This window comes from Phoca vitulina, unplaced genomic scaffold (assembly GCF_004348235.1).
Source record: "Phoca vitulina isolate PV1807 unplaced genomic scaffold, GSC_HSeal_1.0 scaffold8, whole genome shotgun sequence".
Lineage (NCBI taxonomy): Eukaryota > Metazoa > Chordata > Mammalia > Carnivora > Phocidae > Phoca > Phoca vitulina.
The window spans coordinates 64,491,823-64,512,078 of NW_022589711.1; the positions used below are offsets into that span (position 1 = coordinate 64,491,823).

General features: G+C 37.9%; 1 long non-coding RNA gene across 1 annotated transcript in view; it reads right to left on the bottom strand.

Annotated features, from left to right (window-relative positions):
• Positions 1–1,903: 1,903 nt before the first annotated feature.
• The window catches only part of LOC116634056, a 552,552-nt gene continuing 534,199 nt past the window's right edge, over positions 1,904–20,256 (bottom strand). The window contains exon 3 of the long non-coding RNA XR_004299835.1: positions 1,904–2,081. This is a non-coding gene — a long non-coding RNA (uncharacterized LOC116634056). The remainder of the gene's footprint in view (positions 2,082–20,256) is intronic.

Here is a 20,256-nt window from a genome sequence, read left to right on the forward strand (position 1 = left end):
GAGTCTTAAACCTCGCCACTAACAAGTGCTGCTAGGTAAAGAAGTAATAACTTCTCTGAACCTTAGCTTACTTTTTTTTTTTAATGGAGAAAATATTTCCTGCGTCAGCCTCCTCACATGAAGAGCATGAGGAACTAGGAAGAGGACTTACCTAAAATGGACTCATAGACTATTACTAATTCTCCATACAGATGTTAGGAATTGGGTGAACAGTAGGGGCTGTGGAAAATAAAAAGAGCCCTGGACTTGAAGTCAGACATGAGTCAGAACTCTGGCTCTGCCTCTCAGGAGCTCTCACTTTGAACATGTAACCTCCTGGAGCCTCTTTCCTTTTGTGTAAAAAGAGAATAACAAACATGTATGTCCAGTAGCAGGGATGGAGGTAACCTAAACATCCATCAACAGGAGACTAGCTAAATTAAGGATGCTTTGTCCATGCTGTCAGAGAAGAGCACCTTCTCCCCATTTCTGGTTTCTGTGGAGAGGGATTTTGTAAGCATCCCCATGGCCTCACTCCTGCTTTTGAGTCGCTCTACCCCTGAAAATGTGGCATAACTTATCTGCATGGCAGATCTTGGTGTGGCTTTGTCCTTTTCATTTTGGGAACTGAGCTAAGCTACATAGATTGGTTCTGCCTACATAGGCTCAGTATTAATAAGCCTGCTTGACCAGTCACATAAACCCCAGCCTCTATCTGCAATAAAATTACATCTGTGGCCTCCATTTGTTTCCTTCTCTAATTGTTCAGAACCCCGGGGACAGAGCAAGACGGATGCTACTTATTGGATCCTCTAAAAACTCCAACACATATATTGAAAGCTATGTTGTATTAAAAAAAAAAAAAAGAAGAAAAAGAGGTAAAGCCCTATGCACCTACTGTCATGGAAATTATCTTGGGATATTTTAAGTGAAAAATCTCAGGTCCAGAATAGGTTATTTAGTGTGCTCCCATTTGTATAAAAATATAGGATGCATTCACAGAGAAGTGTAAACATATTTAATTAGAAAATTAACAGAATAAATATAGAAGAAACTATTTACTCTGGTTTCTCTTGGGGATGGAAACTGAGAATGTGAGGTGAGATATATATGCTCTCACAGGACTTTAACTTTTAGTTACACTTGCATTATTTTTTAAATTGAAACATATGTAAAAAATTCACATCCATCACGTTGTGTGGAGGAATAAACAATATTGCATAGGTAAATAAAACCTGCATCAAGAGTCAGTAAGTTCAGCTTCTTTATTTTTCCTACTAGGAAGTCAGTCCCCCCTTGCCCCCACCCCCCAGCCCCTTGCAAACATTATCCCTCTGGAGTTGTTGTAGGTCACTTTCTTAGAGCACTGCACTCTGAGTTCTCAACCTTAGCTGTGCCCCTGGTCATCCGAGGGTCTCCCCCACCAGAAAGCAAGCTACAGGACAGCAAGAGGCTGAGAACCATAGCTCTTCCAGCCCCCAGCCCAGCCTCTGACCAGAGAGGAGAGCCAACACGTGTTTGTAACACTGAATAGCACGCAAGACTCTCAGTGCCTAAGCCAACCATCTACTCTAATTGTCATGGAGCTGGAGTTGGGATAAAGAAAGCCTCCTCATGCTTCCACTGAGCAGGAAGCACTGCTTCAAAGAGCAGCCGAGGCTCCCCTCAGAACACAAACTCAGCATGTGACATTAGGCGCAAAATCACCACATGTACGCTGCTCTGAACCACTGTCATCTCCTCACGTGGAAATTTTAAATGGAAACATATGGTTAGCACAAAATGAATCTGACTTTTTTTCCCTCTGTGTGTTTGGTGATTATTTATCAGAGTTTGAGAAAGTGTAAAATAAAAATTACCAAAGGAATGGAAAATGAGCGGCAAGCTCATTTGGAGGTTTGTTTGTTTGTTTGTTTACCTTGGACGTGGTTTATGAAGTTACACATTGGTGCTGAGAAGCTTGGCTAAAGTCCATCTTCGGTAACCGTGGATTCTGGTTGAAGGATCATAGGTGAGGAGGTCATACAGAATGGGTCCAAGTCGTGATTGCAATCCCCCCGGGGTCTGTGGCACATGCTCTCCAAGCCTTCATTTTCACTGCTCTGAAATGAGAGTAATACTTGCCTTGAGGATATAGTACCTGTAAAGTATCAGAGAGATGCCTTATATATGGTAATAATTATTAACACAGAAATTAACTTCTACAAAATAATAGAATTGACTATGACTAATCATCCATTCTGTTATTCATCTTGTTTCCCTCCCCTGCCCCACTGCTCTGTGATCTCTTAGAGGGTAGAAATTTCTTTTGCTCATTTTTATGACCCTAGCACTGAACACATTGTCTTATTTATAGCTCACTCCCCAAAAAAGGAGAGAGAGAATTGGAAATAACTTCAAACCATGCTAACCAATGTCATTTCCAATCATACTCAACATGAACCCATGGATCAGAGCATTAGGTCCCTTCCCTCTTCCTTTTCACATAACACACTCAATGCTAAGAAAGGGAAAAACATCAGGCCAATTGCACCTTAACTCCTGTATGATTTCCAAGAATTAGCTAGAAGCACAATCCTTGAGTTGAGAAACCAAATAATTACCAAATTATTTTTACTTAGCAATACACAGTTTAAATCCTGCTTTAAACCTGGGTCTGCTTTTGGGAGGTCAAGTTATGTTTTAAATAACTTACTCTGGAACACTAAAACAGAAAGTGGCAAAAATAATTACAGTATAAAATTTGGTCTTGTTAAACAGTGTTTGCAATAGAAAGCTGGTCATTTCAATTCCCCAAATATATATATTACATATTAATATATAGTATATATATACTAACATATATTAAATATATACTAAATACATATATACTAAACTTCAGTGTGCCAGGCAATAGGAGACACAGAGAAGCCTCAACATGAGTAAGACATGCTCCTATTCCAAAATATTATGCTTGCCACCTAATAAAATGACCCTACAGTTTCTTTCTCTGTTTTTGTTTCTCTAGATTTGTAAAGGCTGTTTAAAAAACTGCTATCCATCCCTGGTGCCTCACTAATCCACATATGTAATAGAATTCTACATGACACAAAATGATTTTTTAAAATTCCTTATAAATCACTGAGTATTCATTTTGCAACTACAATACTCTGAGCCTGACTTTGTTTAAACATAGATGCACAGTTTACATGTGCCTGGAATTCCTACAACACAGGTAGGTGTTAACCTATATAATTTTTAAATTATGTACCTAAAAGCAAGACAATATTTATCTTAAAACATACTAAAATACAATGTGATATCTATTTATTTAAGTTTAAATGGACTTTTTGTTGAGATATAATTTACATAGGGTATACAATTTGATAAATTTGACAAATGCATATACCTGCGGAAATGCCACATTCCTAACAAGTCAGAAATCTATCACCCCAGGAAGTTCCCTCCTGCCATATCCCAATCAATCCCGACACTCACACTCTTCAGAGGCAACCACTGTTCTAATTTCTGTTACTCTGTATTAGATTTACTTGTTCTGGAACATCATATAATCATATAGTATGTACTCTTTTGTGTTAGGCTTTCTTTGCTCAACATTATGGCTTTGAAATTTATCCATGTTTTTGTAGTTTTTTTTCATTGTTGAGTAATACTCCATTGTAGGGACATATTACAATTTTTTATCCATTCTCCTGTTGGTGGATATCTGGGTTATTTCTTGTCATGAGCTATTATGAATGAAGAAGTTACAAATATCCTTTTGAAAATCTTTGTGTATATATGTTTTACTTCTCTTGGATAAATACCCTGGAGGAAAATCCTTGTGATGCAATGTAGGTTATGTTTAACTTTATGAACAATTGCCAAGGAGTTTTGAACTTCTACAGGCAATGTTTAAGAATTCTGTTTATGGGGGCACCTGGGTGGCTCAGTCATTAAGCGTCTGTCTTCGGCTCAGGTCATGATCCCAGGGTCCTGGGATCGAGCCCCATGTCTGGCTTCCAGCTCAGTGAGGAGCCTGCTTTTCCCTCTCCCTCTGCCTGCCACTCCCCCTGCTGTGCTTTCTCTCTTTCTCTGCGTGTCAAATAAATAAATGAAATCTTTAAAAAACAAAAATAAAAAAAATTCTGTTTATGTCCTACACTTGTCAAAATTTGATTTGTCAACCTTTTTAGTCTTCCCTGAAAAACAATGATGTTGAACACTTGTTCACATGCTTACAGACCATTTGTATATATCTCCTTTTTGAAATGTTGGTTCATGCCTTTTGCCCACTTTAATTGGGTTTTTTGTCTGTTAATTCTGTTGTTGAAATTCTTCATATGTCTTTTGTTAGCTATAGGATTGTAAATATTTTCTCCTAGGCTGTAGCTTATCTATTCATTTTCAAAAACATGTCTTTTGATGAGAAGAGTTTTCAATTTTGATGAAATGCAATTTACCAGCTTTTCTTCTACAGATAATATTTTCTATGAACCATGAAAAATGTGTACCTACTCCAAGGTCATGAATATGTTTTCTCCTATAATTTCTTCTAGAGGCTTTATTTGTTGTAACTTTTATATTTTCATTGGGTGTGATGGTTAATTTTATGAGTCAACCTGACTGGGCTACAGGGTGCCCAGGTAGCTGGTAAAATATTTCTGGGTATCTCTGTGAGGCAGTTTGTGGAACAGATTAGCATTTGAATTGATAGACTGAGTGAAGAAGATCACATTCATTAATGTGGGTAGGCATCATCCAATTTGTCAAGGGCCTTCACAGAACAAAAAGGAAAAAGAGTGAATTTGTTCTCTCTTCTTGAGCTGGGACATCTATCTTTTCCTGCTCTTGGATATCAGTGCTCCTGATTCTCAGATCTTTGGACTCGACCAAAATTTACACTATCTGCCTCCCAGGTTTACAGATTCCATGCCTTGGGGATGTTAATAAATATAGATTCATTCTCTTTGATACATGTAGATCAATTCAGATTTTCTCATTTTTCTCGTACCAGTATTGGCAATTTACATCTTTTGAGGAATTTGTCCTTGCATCTAAATTGTAGTATTATAAAAAATTGTAATGTTATTCTCTTAATGTCAACAGGATAGGAAACATGTCTCCTATTATGGACATTTGCAATTTGTGTTTTCTTTTTTTTCTTAGACAGTCTAGCTAGTGGTGTATCAATTTTATTGATCTTTTCCAGGAATCAGTGTTTTGTTTCATTGATTTTCCCTATTGTTTGTTTCTTGCCACTTCATTGATTTCTACTCTTATCTTTATTATTTCCTTCCTTCTACTTATTTTATATTTAATTTGCTCTTCTATTTCTAGCTTCTTTTTTTTTTTTTTTTTTTTTAGATTTTATTTATTTGCGAGAGAGACAATGAGAGACAGACAGCATGAGAGGGAGGAGGGTCAGAGGGAGAAGCAGACTCCCCGCTGAGCAGGGAGCCCGATGTGGGACTCGATCCCGGGACTCCAGGATCATGTCCTGAGCCGAAGGCAGTCGCTTAACCAACTAAGCCACCCAGGCGCCCCTATTTCTAGCTTCTTAAGGTAGAAATCTAGAGCTTTGATTATAAATCATTGCTATGTTCTAATCTAAGCATTTAAAGCTATAAATTTTCTGCTAAGCACTATTTTCATGGCATCCCACAAATTTTAGTATGTTGTGCTTATATTCTCATTTATTTTAAAACATTTTAAATATTAATTTTAATTTATTTGATGGGGCATTTAGATGTTTCTTCATTTATAAATGTTTGGAAACATTTTTGCTATTGATTTCTAATTCAATTTCACTGTAGTGAGATAAGATACTTTTAAATTTATGGCTTGCTTTATGACTCAGCAAATGTTTTATCTTGGTGAATGTTCTATGTTTTCTGGAAAACAGTATAAATTTTCTTATAAGTATATATATTTCTTATAAATATCAGTTGTGTTAATTCAATCAATAGTATTGTTTAAATCTTCTATATCCTCACTGATTATTTTGGTATAGTTGTTCTAACAGTTACTGAAAAAGTATTAAAATTTTGAAGTCCGTGTGTGGATTTGTCTATTTCTCCATTTTATTCTGTCCATTTTGCCTCATATATTTTGAAGTTCTGTTACTAGTTCCATAAACATTTAGGATTGTTATATTTTATTATGCCTTCTTGGTGATTGTCCCTATTTCCCTCCTTATTTCTGGTCATATTTTTTGTCCTGATATCTATCTTGTTTAATATCAATATAGTCATTCCAGCTTTCTTGTGATTAGTTTTTTCATGCTATGTTACTTTACTCTTAACCTATCTGTCTTTGTAGTACATAAAGTTATTCTTAATCTTCATGATCTTTTAACTAGTCTGACAAACTTTGCCATTTAGTTATCGAGTTTACTCCAATTACATTTAATACAAATATGAGTATGGTTTTGTGTCTTTTTTTTCTTACTATTTGTTTCCTGTTTGTCCCACTTGTACTTAGTTTTTTTTTTCCTGCCTTCTGTTGGATATATTAAATATTTTGTAGCCCCATTTTAAAAATATTTATTTATTTATTTATTTATTTATTTATTTATTTATTTATGAGAGAGTGAGAGAGAGAGAAAGAGCATGAGAAGGGGGAGGGTCTGAGGGAGAAGCAGACTCCCTGCTGAGAAGGGAGCCTGATGCGGGACTTGATCCTGGGACTCCAAGATCATGACCTGAGCCAAAGGCAGTCGCCTAGCCAACTGAGCCACCCAGGCACTCTTTGTAGCCCCATTTATCCCTTTTAATTTATTTAAGATTTTAATAGTTTATTTTATTTTTTATTTTTTCCTAATTTTTATTTAAATTCTATTTAGTTAACATACAGTGCAATGTTGGTTTCAGGAGTAGAATCCAATGATTCATCACCTACATACGATACCCAGTGCTCATCATATCAAGTGCCCTCCTTAATACCCATCACCCATCTAGCCCATCCCCCACCCACCCACCTCCCTCCATCACCCCTTGGTTTGTTTTCTGTCTTTAAGAGTCTCTTGTGGTTTGTTTCCCTCTCTCTTTTTTCTTGATTTCCCCCCCTCTCATATATTCAACTGTTTTGTTCCTTAAATTCCACATATGAGTGAAATCATACAGTATTTGTCTTTCTCTGACTGGCTTATTTCCCTTAGCATAATATACTCTAGCTCCATCCACATCATTGCAAAAGGCAAGATTTCATTCTTTTTGATGACTGAGTAATATTCTATTGCATATATATACCACCTCTTCTTTATCCATTCACCAGTTGATGGACATTTGGGCTCTCTCCATAGTTTGGCTATTGTTGATAATGCTGCTATAAACATCAGGATGCATGTATCAAATCTGTATTCTGTATCCTTTGGCTAAATACCTAGTAGTGCAAGTGCTGGATCATAGGGTAGCTCTGTTTTCAACTTTCTGAGGAACCTCCATACTGTCCTCCAGAGTGGCTGCACCACTTTGCATTCCCACCAATAGTGCAAGAGGGTTCCCCTTTCTCCGCATCCTCAACAAAACCTGTTGTTTCTCATGTTGTTAATTTTAGCTCTCCTGACAGGTGTGAGTTAGTATCTCATTCTGGTTTTGATTTGTATTTCCCTGATGATGAGTGATGTTAAGCATCTTTTCATTTGTCAGTTAGCCATCTGGATGCCTTCTTTGGAAAAATGTCTATTCACGTCTTCTGCCCCTTTCTTAACTGGATTATTTGTTTTTTGGATGTTGAGTTTGATAAGTTCTTTATAGATTTTGGATACTAACCTTTTTTCAGATATGCCATTTGCAAATATCTTCTCCCATTCTGTAGGCTGCATTTTAGTGTTGTTGATTGTTTCCTTCACCGTGCAGAAGCTTTTCTTTTTTTTATTATATTAATCACCATACATTACATCATTAGTTTTTGAGGTAGTGTTCCGTGATTCATGTTTGCATATAACACCCAGTGCTCCATGCAGAACGTGCCCTCTTTAATACCCATCACCAGGCTAACCCATCCTCCCACCCTCCTCCCCTCTAGAATCCTCAGTTTGTTTTTCAGAATCCACAGTCTCTCATGGTTTGTCTCCCCCTCTGATTCCCCCCCTTCATTCTTCCCCTCCTGCTATTTTCTTCTTCTTTTTTTTTTTTTAACATATAATGTATTATTTGCCTCAGAGATACAGATCTGTGATTCAACAGTCTTACACAATTCACAGCGCTCACCATAGCACATACCCTCCCCAATGTCTATCACCCAGCCACCCCATCCCTCCCACCCCCCACCACTCCAGCAACCCTCAGTTTGTTTCCTGAGATTAAGAATTCCTCATATCAGTGAGGTCATATGATACATGTCTTTCTCTGATTGACTTATTTCGCTCAGCATAATACCCTCCAATTCCCTCCATCTCGTTGCAAATGGCAAGATTTCATTCTTTTTGATGGCTGCATAATATTCCTTTGTATATATATATATATACCCCATCTTCTTTATCCATTCATCTGTTGATGGACATCTTGGCTCTTTCCACAGTTTGGCTATTGTGGACATTGCTGCTATAAACATCGGGGTGCATGTACCTCTTCAGATCCCTATATTTGTATCTTTGGGGTAAAACCCAGTAGTGCAATTGCTGGATCGTATGGTAGCTCTATTTTCAACTTTTTGAAGAACCTCCATACTGTTTTCCAGAGTGGCTGCACCAGCTTGCATTCCCACCAACAGTGTAGGAGGGTTCCCCTTTCTCCGCATCCCCACCAACATCTGTCGTTTCCTGACTTGTTAATTTTAGCCATTCTGACTGGTGTGAGGTGATATCTCATTGAGGTTTTGATTTGGATTTCCCTGATGCCGAGTGATGTTGAGCACTTTTTCATGTGTCTGTTGGCCGTTTGGATGTCTTCTTTGGAAAAATGTCTGTTCATGTCTTCTGCCCATTTCTTCATTGGATCATTTGCTCTTTGGGTGTTGAGTCTGATAAGTTCTTTATAGATTTTGGATACTAGCCCTTTATCTGATATGTCATTTGCAAATATCTTCTCCCATTCTGTCGGCTGTCGTTTGGTTTTGTTGACTGTTTCTTTTGCTGTGCAAAAGCTTTTTATCTTGATGAGGTCCCAATAGTTCATTTTTGCCATTGCTTCCCTTGCCTTTGGTGATGTTTCTAGGAAGAAGTTGCTGTGGCTGAGGTCGAAGAGGTTGCTGCCTGTGTTCTCCTTTAGGATTTTGATGGACTCCTGTCTTATATTTGGGTCTTTCAACCATTTTTGAGTCTATTTTTGTGTGTGGTGTAAGGAAATGGTCCAGTTTCATTCTTCTGTATGTGGCTGTCCAATTTTCCCAACACCATTTGTTGAAGAGACTGTCTTTTTTCCATTGGACATTCTTTCCTGCTTTGTTGAAGATTAGTTGACCATAGAGTTGAGGGTCCATTTCTGGGCTCTCTATTCTGTTCCATTGATCTATGTGTCTGTTTTTGTGCCAGTACCATACTGTTTTGATGATTACAGCTTTGTAATAGAGCGTGAAGTCTGGAATTGTGATGCCGCCAGCTTTGCTTTTCTTTTTCAACATTCCTCTGGCTATTCGAGGTCTTTTCTGGTTCCATACAAATTTTAGGATTATTTGTTCTGACTGGTATGAGGTGATATCTCATTGGTTCCATACAAATTTTAGGATTATTTGTTCCATTTCTTTGAAAAAAGTTGATGGTATTTTGATGGGGATTGCATTGAATGTGTAGATTGCTCTAGGTAGCATTGACATCTTCACAATATTTGTTCTTCCAATCCATGAGCATGGAACGTTTTTCCATTTCTTTGTGTCTTCCTCAATTTCTTTCATGAGTATTTTATAGTTTTCTGAGTACAGATTCTTTGCCTCTTTGGTTAGATTTATTCCTAGGTATCTTATGGTTTTGGGTGCAATTGTAAATGGAATCAACTCCTTAATTTCTCTTTTTTCTGTCTTGTTGTTGGTGTATAGGAATGCCACTGATTTCTGTGGACTGATTTTATATCCTGCCACTTTACTGAATTCCTGTCTGAGTTCTAGCAGTTTTGGGGTGGAGTTTTTTTGGTTTCCACATAAAGTATCATATCACCTGCAAAAAGTGAGAGTTTGACTTCTTTGCCAATTTGGATGCCTTTTATTTCTTTTTGTTGTCTGATTGCTGTGGCTAGGACCTCTAATACTATGTTGAATAGCAGTGGTGATAGTGGACATCCCTGCCGTGTTCCTGACCTTAGGGGGAAAGCTCTCAGTTTTTCCCCATTGAGAATGATATTCACTGTGGGTTTTTCATAGATGGCTTTTCTGATATTGAGGTATGTACCCTCTATCCCTACACTCTGAAGAGTTTTAATCAAGAAACAATGCTGTACTTTGTCAAATGCTTTTTCTGCATCTATTGAGAGGATCATATGGTTCTTGTTCTTTCTTTTATTAATGTATTGTATCACATTGATTGATTTACGGATGTTGAACCACCCTTGCAGCCCAGGGATAAATCCCACTTGTTTGTGGTGAATAATCCTTTTAATGTACTGTTGGATCCTATTGGCTAGTATTTTGGTGAGAATTTTTGCATCCGTGTTCATCAAGGATATTGGTCTGTAATTCTCCTTTTTGATTGGGTCTTTGTCTGGTTTGGGGATCAAGGTAATGGTGCCCTCATAAAACGAGTTTGGAAGTTTTCCTTCCATTTCTATTTTTTGGAACAGTTTCAGAAGAATAGGTATTAATTCTTCTTTAAATGTTTGGTAGAATTCCCCTGGGAAGCCCTCTGGCCCTGGGCTCTTGTTTTTTTGGGAGATTTTTGATAACTACTTCATTTTCCTTAGTGGTTATAGGTCTGTTCAGGTTTTCTATTTCTTCCTGGTTCAGTTTTGGTAGTTGATACATCTCTAGGAATGCATCCATTTCTTCCAAATTATCTAATTTGCTGGCAAATCGTTGCTCATAATATGTTCTTATAATTGTTTGTATTTCTTTGGTGTTGGTTGTGATCTCTCCTCTTTCATTCATGATTTGATTTATTTGGGTCATTTCTCTTTTCTTTTTGATAAGTCTGGCCAGGGGTTTATCAATCTTGTTAATTCTTTCAAAGAACCAGCTCCTAGTTTTGTTGATCTGTTCTACTGTTCTTTTGGTTTCTATTTCATTGATTTCTGCTCTGATCTTTATTATTTCTCTTGTCCTGCTGGGTTTAGGCTTTATTTGCTGTTCTTTCTCCAGCTCCTTTAGGTGTAGGCTTAGGTTGTGTATTTGAGACCTTTCTTGTTTCTTGAGAAAGGCTTGTATTGCTATATACTTTCCTCTTAGGACTGCCTTTGCTGTATCCCAAAGATTTTGAACAGTTGTGTTTTCATTTTCATTTTTTTCCATGAATTTTTTTAATTCTTCTTCAATTTCCTGGTTGACCCATTCATTCTTTAGTAGGATGCTCTTTAGCCTCCATGTATTTGAGTTCTTTCCAACTTTCCTCTTGTGATTGAGTTCTAGTTTCAAAGCATTGTGGTCTGAAAATATGCAGGGAATGATCCCAATCTTTTGGTACTGTTTGAGACTGATTTGTGACCTAGGATATGATCTATTTTGGAGAATGTTCCATGGGCACTAGAGAAGAATGTGTATTCTGTTGCTTTGGGATGGAATGTTCTGAATATATCTGTGAAGTCCATTTGGTCCAGTGTGTCATTTAAAGTCTTTATTTCCTTGTTGATCTTTTGCTTAGATGATCTGTCCATTTCAGTGAGGGGGGTGTTAAAGTCCCCCACTATAATTGTATTGTTGTCGATGTGTTTCTTTGCTTTTGTTATTAATTGGCTTACATAATTGGCTGCTCCCACCTTAGGGGCATAGATATTCACAATTGTTAGATCTTGTTGGATAGACCCTTTAAGTAGGATGTAGTGTCCTTCCTCATCTCTTATTATAGTCTTTGGTTTAAAATCTAATTTGTCTGATATAAGGATTGCCACCCCAGCTTTCTTTTGGTGTCCATTAGCATGGTAAATGGTTTTCCACCCCTTCATTTTCAATCTGGGGGTGTCTTTGGGTCTAAAATGAGTCTCTTGCAGACAGCATATCGATGGGTCTTGTTTTTTTTATCCAATCTGATAGCCTGTGTCTTTTGATTGAAGCATTTAGCCCATTTGCATTCAGGGTAACTATTGAAAGATATGAATTTAGTGCCATTGTATTGCCTGTAAGGTGACTGTTACTGTATATTGTCTCTGTTCCTTTCTGGTCTATGTTGCTTTCAGGCTCTCTCTTTGCTTAGAGGACCCCTTTCAATATTTCTTGTAGGGCTGGTTTTGTGTTTGCAAATTCCTTTAGTTTTTGTTTGTCCTGGAAGCTTTTTATCTCTCCTTCTATTTTCAATGACGGCCTAGCTGGATATAGTATTCTTGGCTGCATATTTTTCTCATTTAGTGTTCTGAATATATCATGCCAGTCCTTTCTGGCCTGCCAGGTCTCTGTGAATAGGTCTGTTGCCAATCTAATGTTTCTACCATTGTAGGTTACAGATCTCTTCTCCCGAGCTGCTTTCAGGATTTTCTCTTTGTCTCTGAGACTCGTAAGTTTTACTATTAAATGTTGGGGTGTTGACCTATTTTTATTGATTTTGAGGGGGGTTCTCTGTGTCTCTTGGATTTCGATGCCTGTTTCCTTCCCCAAATTAGGGTAGTTCTCTGCTATAATTTGCTCCAATATACCTTCTGCCCCTCTCCCTCTTTCTTCTTCTTCTGAGATTCCAATTATTCTAATGTTGTTTCATCTTATGGTATCACTTATCTCTTGAATTCTGCCCTCGTGATCCAGTAGTCGTTTATCTCTCTTTTTCTCAGCTTCTTTATTTTCCATCATTTGGTCTTCTATCTCACTGATTCTCTCTTCTGCCTCATTTATCCTAGCAGTTAGAGCCCCCATTTTTGATTGCACCTCACTAATAGCCTTTTTGATTTCGACTTGGTTAGATTTTAGTTCTTTTATTTCTCCAGAAAGGGTTTCTCTAATAACTTCCATGCTTTTTTAAAGCCCAGCTAGTATCTTTAAAATCATTATTCTGAACTCTAGTTCCGACATTGTACTAATGTCCATATTGAGTAGGTCCCTGGCAGTTGGTACTGCCTCTTGTTCTTTTTGCTGAGGTGATTTTTTCCATCTTGTCATTTTGTCCAGAAGAGAACAGATGAATGACAGAACAAAATGCTAACAGGGTAACAAAGTCCCCAGAAAATATATTCTAAACAAATCAGAAAAGACCTGAAACTGGGGTAAAAGAAAGGGAAAGAAAGAAAAAAGAAAAAGATAAAGATAAAGACAAACAAAAACAGAACAAAACAAAACAAAAAAACCAGATCAAATATGATCAGGCTGGTGCATAGATCAGTGCCACACAGTAGATTTTGGGTGTATTTTGATCTGTTAGAAGAAAGTGCCTCCCAAAATTTTAAAGAAAGAAAAACTTATATATGTACAAAAATAAGGGTTAATATGATGAAGGGATGGGATATGACTGTAAAGATGAAAACTATAAAAAATTTTATAAAAGGAATTGATAAGATAAGTTGTTTGAAAAAAGAAAGAAGATGATTTAAAAAAAAAAAGGGGAGAGAATGTGATCAGGCAGGAGACTAGAACAAAGCCATACACTAGAGATTTAGGGTATATTTTGATCTGTTAGAAGAAACTGTATCTCAAAATTTTAAAGAGAGAACCACTTATATATATAACCAAAAATAAGGGTAACTACTATGAAGGGATAGAATATGACTCTAAAAATGAAAAATAAATTTTTTTTTTAAGGGATTGATAAGATGTTGGTTGAAAAAGGGAAAAAGAAAAATTAAAAAAAAAAAAAAAAGACAGTTAAAAAAAAATTAACTTCAAAAGACTAAAGAATCATGGTAAGAAAGCCCTGAATTCTATGTGCTGTATCCCCCTAGTGCTGGAGTTCTGCCATTCTCATTGATGGGTAAACTCGGTCTTGGCTGGCTGTTCTCGCTGATCTTCTGGGGGAGGGGCCTGTTGCCATGGTTCCCAAATGTTTTTTGCCGGAGGCAGAATTGCCCCACCCTTGCCGGGTCCAAGCTAAATAATCTGCTCCCGTTTGCTTTCGGGAGCTTTTGTTCCCTGCAAGCTTTCCGTACAGCTTCGGAGGTCGAGAGTGAAAATGGCGGCCTCCCAATCTCTGCCCTGGAGAAGCCGAGAACTCGGGGCCCCACTCCTCAGTGCGCCCCCAGAAAAAAGCAGTCAGTCACTCCCGTCTCCCTGGTCTCCAGCCGCACTCCGTGCTCACCCAGCCTGTGACCGAGCATTTCTATCTCTGGCGCATGACCCCGTGTGGAGTCTCCAAACCCAGCAGATCCCTGCGGTGCACTCCCGCGCCACTTCTCCCGGGGGAGGAAGAGGAGTCTCCCCGAATCTGCCGCTTGTTGGGTCCCTGCTGGAGGAGCAGTGGCCCGACTGTGCCGTGGATCACGGTTTATGGCAACCCCGAGCTGAGAGCCCGTGCCTTGGCTCCATCTCTGTAGCCGGCTTCCCTGCTCTGATACCTGGGAGCTCTGATGCACTCAGGCACCCCCGGTCTTTCTGTGACCCCGAGGGTCCTGAGACCACACTGTCCCAGTGAGGGTTCCACCCCCCGCTTAGCCACTGGAGCGACGTCCCTCAGTGGAGCAGGCTTCTAAAAGTTCCAATTCTGTGCTCCCAGGCTCTATCACTTGCCAGAAGCGGCTGACGGAGACCCCCTCCCCCGCCGTCTATCCTCCCGAATATCGCCTCCGATTCACTTCTCCGCACGTCCTACCTTCCAGAAAGTGGTCGCTTTTCTGCTCAGAGAGTTGTTGTTATTCTTTTCTTTGATCTCCTGTTGAGTTCGTAGGTGTTCAGAATGGTTTGATCCCTATCCAGCTGAATTCCTGGGACCAGACGAAATCCAGGCCTCCTACTCCTCTGCCATCTTGCTCCGCCCCCTGTGTAGAAGATTCTTATCTTGATGAAGTCCCAATAGATCATTTTTGCTTTTGTTTCCCTTGCCTCTGGCAGTGTCTAGTAAGAAGTTGCTACGGCTAAGGTCAAAGATGTTGTTGCCTGTGTTTTCCTCTAGGATTTTGATGGTTTCCTGTCTCACATTTAGGTCTTTCATCATTTTGAGTCTATTTTTTTGTATAGTGTAAAAAAAGTGGTTCAGTTTCATTCTTCTACTTGTTGTGCAGTTTTCCCAACACCATTTGTTGAAAAGACTATGTTTTTTCCATGGGATATTCTTTCCTGCTTTGTCAAATATTAGTTGGCCATATGGTTGTGGGTCCATTTCTGGGTTCTCTATTCTGTTCCATTGATCTATGCATCTGTTTTTGTGCCAGTACCATACTGTCTTGATGACTATAGCTTTGTAATATTGCTTGAAATCTGGAATTGTGACGCCTCCAGCTTTGTTCTTTTTCAGGATTGCTTTGGCTATTTGGGATCTTTTATGGTTCCATACAAATTTTAGGATTGTTTGTTCTAGCTCTGTGAAAAATGTTGGTGGTAATTTAATAGGAATTTCTAGGATTTTAATAGTTTCTGTATGAATTACAATGTGCATCCTCAACTTAATCTATCTTGAACATAATACCTCTTCACATATGAGAACCTTACAACAGTATGCCTCCATTTCCTTTCTTCCATTCTTTGCAGCAGCTGTTGCCATATATTTCATTCCTACATATGTTATAAAGCCCATGTTACATTATGTTTGGATTTTCCTGTTTGTTTTAAATAGTAACTGTCATTTAAAATAATTTAAAATGAAAATTAATTCATTTTTATTTTCTAGATATTTATCACTTCAGGTGATAAATTTATTTATTCAGGTGCTCTTTATTCATTTGTATGATCTGAATTCTTTACCTTTCAGTCTGAAGTCTTTAACATATTTTTTTTTATTGTACAGATCTGCTTTGGTAAACTCTCTCAGCCTTTTTTTTTTTTTTTTTTTTGATTGTGTCTTTATTTCACCTTTAATTTCAAAGAATATTTTACTGCAACTACCATTCTAGACAGATGGAGTTCTTTTCTTTCAGTATATTAGAGATGCTCTTTCACCAACTCCTGGCTTGCTTCCTTTTTGATAAGAAGCTCATGCTCATTTTTACCTTTGATCTCCAGAAGATAATCTCTTTTTCTTTTCTGTGTGCATTTAAGATTTTTCTCTTTATATTTGGTTTTCATGGATTTGACTATGAATGGCTTAGGTGTGACTGCTTTTCTCCTGATTACAGGTCATATTCTCCTGATTCTTCACACGTCTAGCAATTTTGTTGAGATTCTGGATTTTTATCGTCTTCTTTAAAGAGTTTTAAGTTTTGTGTTGCTATCAAATTAATTTACTGGTAGATTGTCTTGATCCCGTTGAGGATTTATTAGGTTGGGTCTAGAGTGGTTCTTACTATTCCTAAGGCAAGTCCTTTCTGCAGTTGCAGGTGAATTCCCAAGTTGCAACCTGGCTACTTGGACGCCAAGGTCTCCTACCACAGTGAAACCTTTAGGATCACACTGTCCCTCTCACCCCAATAGCCATTCCCTCCCAGACCCTAAGAGTCATGCCTTATATGCACACCTCTTAGTACTCGGCCAAAGACTCAAGAGAACCCCTAATGCAGAGTTCTGAAGCTCTTTCTCTAGAATATTCATTTTCTTCATAACCCTGCCCCACAAATTCCAACTCTCAGCAGCCCTAAATTATGGTCTCTATTTTCTACATCTCATAAGACCACTTCTCTGTCTTTGGCCTCTACAACCTGGAGCTGTAATTTTGAAAGTGTCCCCAGGAAAAAAGTCTGGGTAAATATGTAGCTCATCTCATGTGTAGCCCTTTTGCCAGTGACCATAGTCCTGTGCTATATGTTGTCCAGGTATATGGAAATATTTACTTCATATAGGCTTTTTAGTCTAATAATCTTAGGAGGATAAGTCTGATACATATTAGTCTACCATGGTTAGAATTGGAAGCCTAAATCTAAACTATATAGTTATGATTAAAGGTGAAAGAAGAACTTAGAGCAATAAGAGATCTTTAATTAAAATAGTTACAAGTATTATGTTAAGTAACAACAAAATTCTATGAAATGCTCTTATTCCAAAAATGAGGAAACAGACTGAGAGAGGTTGACTGAGGTCAGCTGGTAAACAGCAAAGCCAGGATTTGAACCAAAAGAAGTTTTACTTCACAGACTACATTTTTCCTACTAACTGCAATACTTAAAGAAGTCAAAGCAGGTTTCTAACAGAAATGGAGGCTTGAACTGGGCTTTGCAGAACTAGTGGGCTTCAGGTTGGTGAACAGGTTAGTGGGAACAGAATCACATCCCAGGTAAAGGGAACAGAATATGGTGGGAAGGAGATGAGAGCCAGATAGAGAGGCAAGATTTTGTGTGGACATATTAGAGACAAAGTTGAATAGTTTGTGTGAGGTCAGTTTATAGAGGATAATATAATTTGGTCAAAAAAGAAAAGAGAAAGAAGGGAGAAAGGAAGGAAGAAAAGGAGAGAGGGAAATACAAAGAGAAAAGAAATAGTACTACCTTATCAAGATGTTTTAGATTATAGTTTATTATATTTTAGTCACAGATTTTTTTTACTTTCACTGGTCACTACATAATTATACACACTTTTTCTGATACACACTCTTATATTACAGAATTTTTCCTTTCTATGTTTATAGCTTCATGAACACTGAAGTCTCTGCCAGTCATATTTACACAGATGATTAAAGAAGTTGAAAAGAGAAGGCAAAAAGGGAAAAGGTGAATTTTACCTTTATTTTTTCTATTCATGTCTGGTTGGTTTTCATAGTAATGTAAAGAGTGTCTCTAAGCCTCCTCAAATATCAAAAAGACTAGAGTCACTGAAATTCCCTTTCTGAGATCACAAGAGATATCTTGCCTCTCCTCATTTAGCTAAAATATTATCTACAAAGTCTTTCTTTCAGCTCATGACCTCCTCATCCACAAGGATCACAATCTATTTACAACTATTATTGGAGCCATCTCTCTGCTGGAGGCAGGGTCACAAACCTGCCTTCCCAATCCTAACTTGTAAAGAGAATTCCCATTCTTCAGCTGTACAGAATTGCTTTCTTTGTATGGAAACTAACTTTAAAGACGACTATCTGTTTGGTATTGAAGATCTGAAATTTCTTAAAAGATTTACAGGATGGCTTTGATCTTTCTAAATGATATTTAGGATTTGACTGCTTTAGCACCGTTCTCCTCAGTGTCAGCTAAGATACACTGTGCACTTTCTATGTACCAGGAACTATGATCTGTACAAGAATTATCTCATTGAATCCTCACAACAGCACTAGGAAGTAATCATCCCCATTTCACAAATGAAGAAACTGAAGTTTGGAATAAATACTTGAGTAACTTGTTCAAGAATACACAGCAGTAAATTGCTACATTAAGAGTTGAACTCAGAATTTCAAACACTTGAAGAAGATAAAACCCAATCCCTAAGCATACATAAAGACAGTAAAGTATTCTCTGTAAGGACTTCACATACAGCAAAGATGTTTAGAATCAGACATACATAAATTCAAATTATGGCTCTCCTACTTTCCAGGTATGGGACTTTGGGAAAATTCCTTTTTCTATGTTATCCTATTTGTTTATCTCTACAATTTCATGAGATTAATACCTCTTCATGAGTTCATGATGATTAAATAAGATAGTATCTGTAAAGTACCTGGTACATAAGGGGGGAATAATAAGAGTAACCACCATTATTATTCCAATGTGCTCCCCATCTTGAGTCAAATTTAAGATTCAGATTTCCCTAAAATGCTGTTCCCCCACTTTCTAGTTCCATGACCCTAGGTCTGTTAAATTTTCTAGGTTTCCGTTTCGTCATCTGAAAAGGTAAGGATGATAATAATAATTACCTATTCATGAAGTCGTAAGAAGTAGATAAGCTAGGGACACCTGGTTGGCTCAATTGGTTGTGTATCCCACTCTTGATTTTGGCTTGGGTCATGACCTCAGGGTTGTGGGATTGAGCCCTGCACTGGGCTCTGTACTCAGCGGGGAGTCTGCTTGAGATTCTCTCTCTCTCCTCTCCCTCCTCCTCCCTGTGTGTGCTCTCTCTCTCTCTCTCTCTCAAATAAATAAATGAATCTTTAAAAAAAAAAAAAGTAGGTAAGCTATATAGCAGTCCCTGACACACCATAAATGTTCAGTGTGTTATCTATTATGGTGATCATGATGATGGCTGAACAAAGTGGTATCGTGGGTTTGCTTAAATGTCAATACATTTGAGGACCAATATGCATGAGAACATTTTTTAGAAGAAATTCACAATCTTGAAGAGGTTTGTTACTTGGGTTTGTGTCCTGGCCCTGCCCTCATCAGACTCCTATCTTCATTCCATATTGAGCACTAAAGTCCCATGGAAGAGCTATTCCCTATCAAGGCCACTGTGGATGCCCACTTACAGAAAATAATCTAATGGGAAAAGAGCCATCCTTCTCCCTACACTTTGTCATTGAATAGCAAAGACCTTGGGCACAGTGTTGGCTCAGTGCCTCTATAATGGAATTTGGCAGAACAGTAGGGGCACCCACAGTACCCAGGAGCACAGCAGCAGACAAGAATGGTGAAAGATACTATAGCCCTAAGAGAATCATTAACAGCAGAGTAGCAGCGGGATATAGCAAGGGCAAGTTTGTAGGTGAGCACATCGAGGGACTTGCAGAAAGAACTGAGGAAGACTTTTCAGAGAACTCCATTATACAGGTAGAGGCAATGAGCCAGAGTAATTTGAATAATGACTAATAAGGTGACCTCATTTATATCCATAGACTGGTGAGGTCTAGAGAAATTCAGGTTACATTATAATAAAAACAAGTAATTATTATTATTATTGTGGTGTAATTGCATTTGAAGCACAGATTTTGCTCATAGCTGCTTGCTTGACACTTTGAATTGCACCAATTTTCTAGTGGCACAGACCCAATTTTCTAGTGGTTGGAGTTTTGACTTTCTCTTGACATTGCTTAGTGGGTCAACATGAGTAAGCTTTTAAGAAATTGTGTATTTGTTCCTTAAGTACATTTCCCTTTTTAAAATGCTGACGTGTTTTTCCATATGCCTAATTAAAGTTTGCATAAACCTTCATGTTTGTGCTTTCCCTTGTATCCTATGAGAATAGTTTTTTTTTAATGGACTTAATTAACATAGAAACAATTAGAAATAGGAGCCCCGCATTAGTAAATTATTCATTATTAATTAAAACCTAAAAAATACTCTTCTTGAGAGT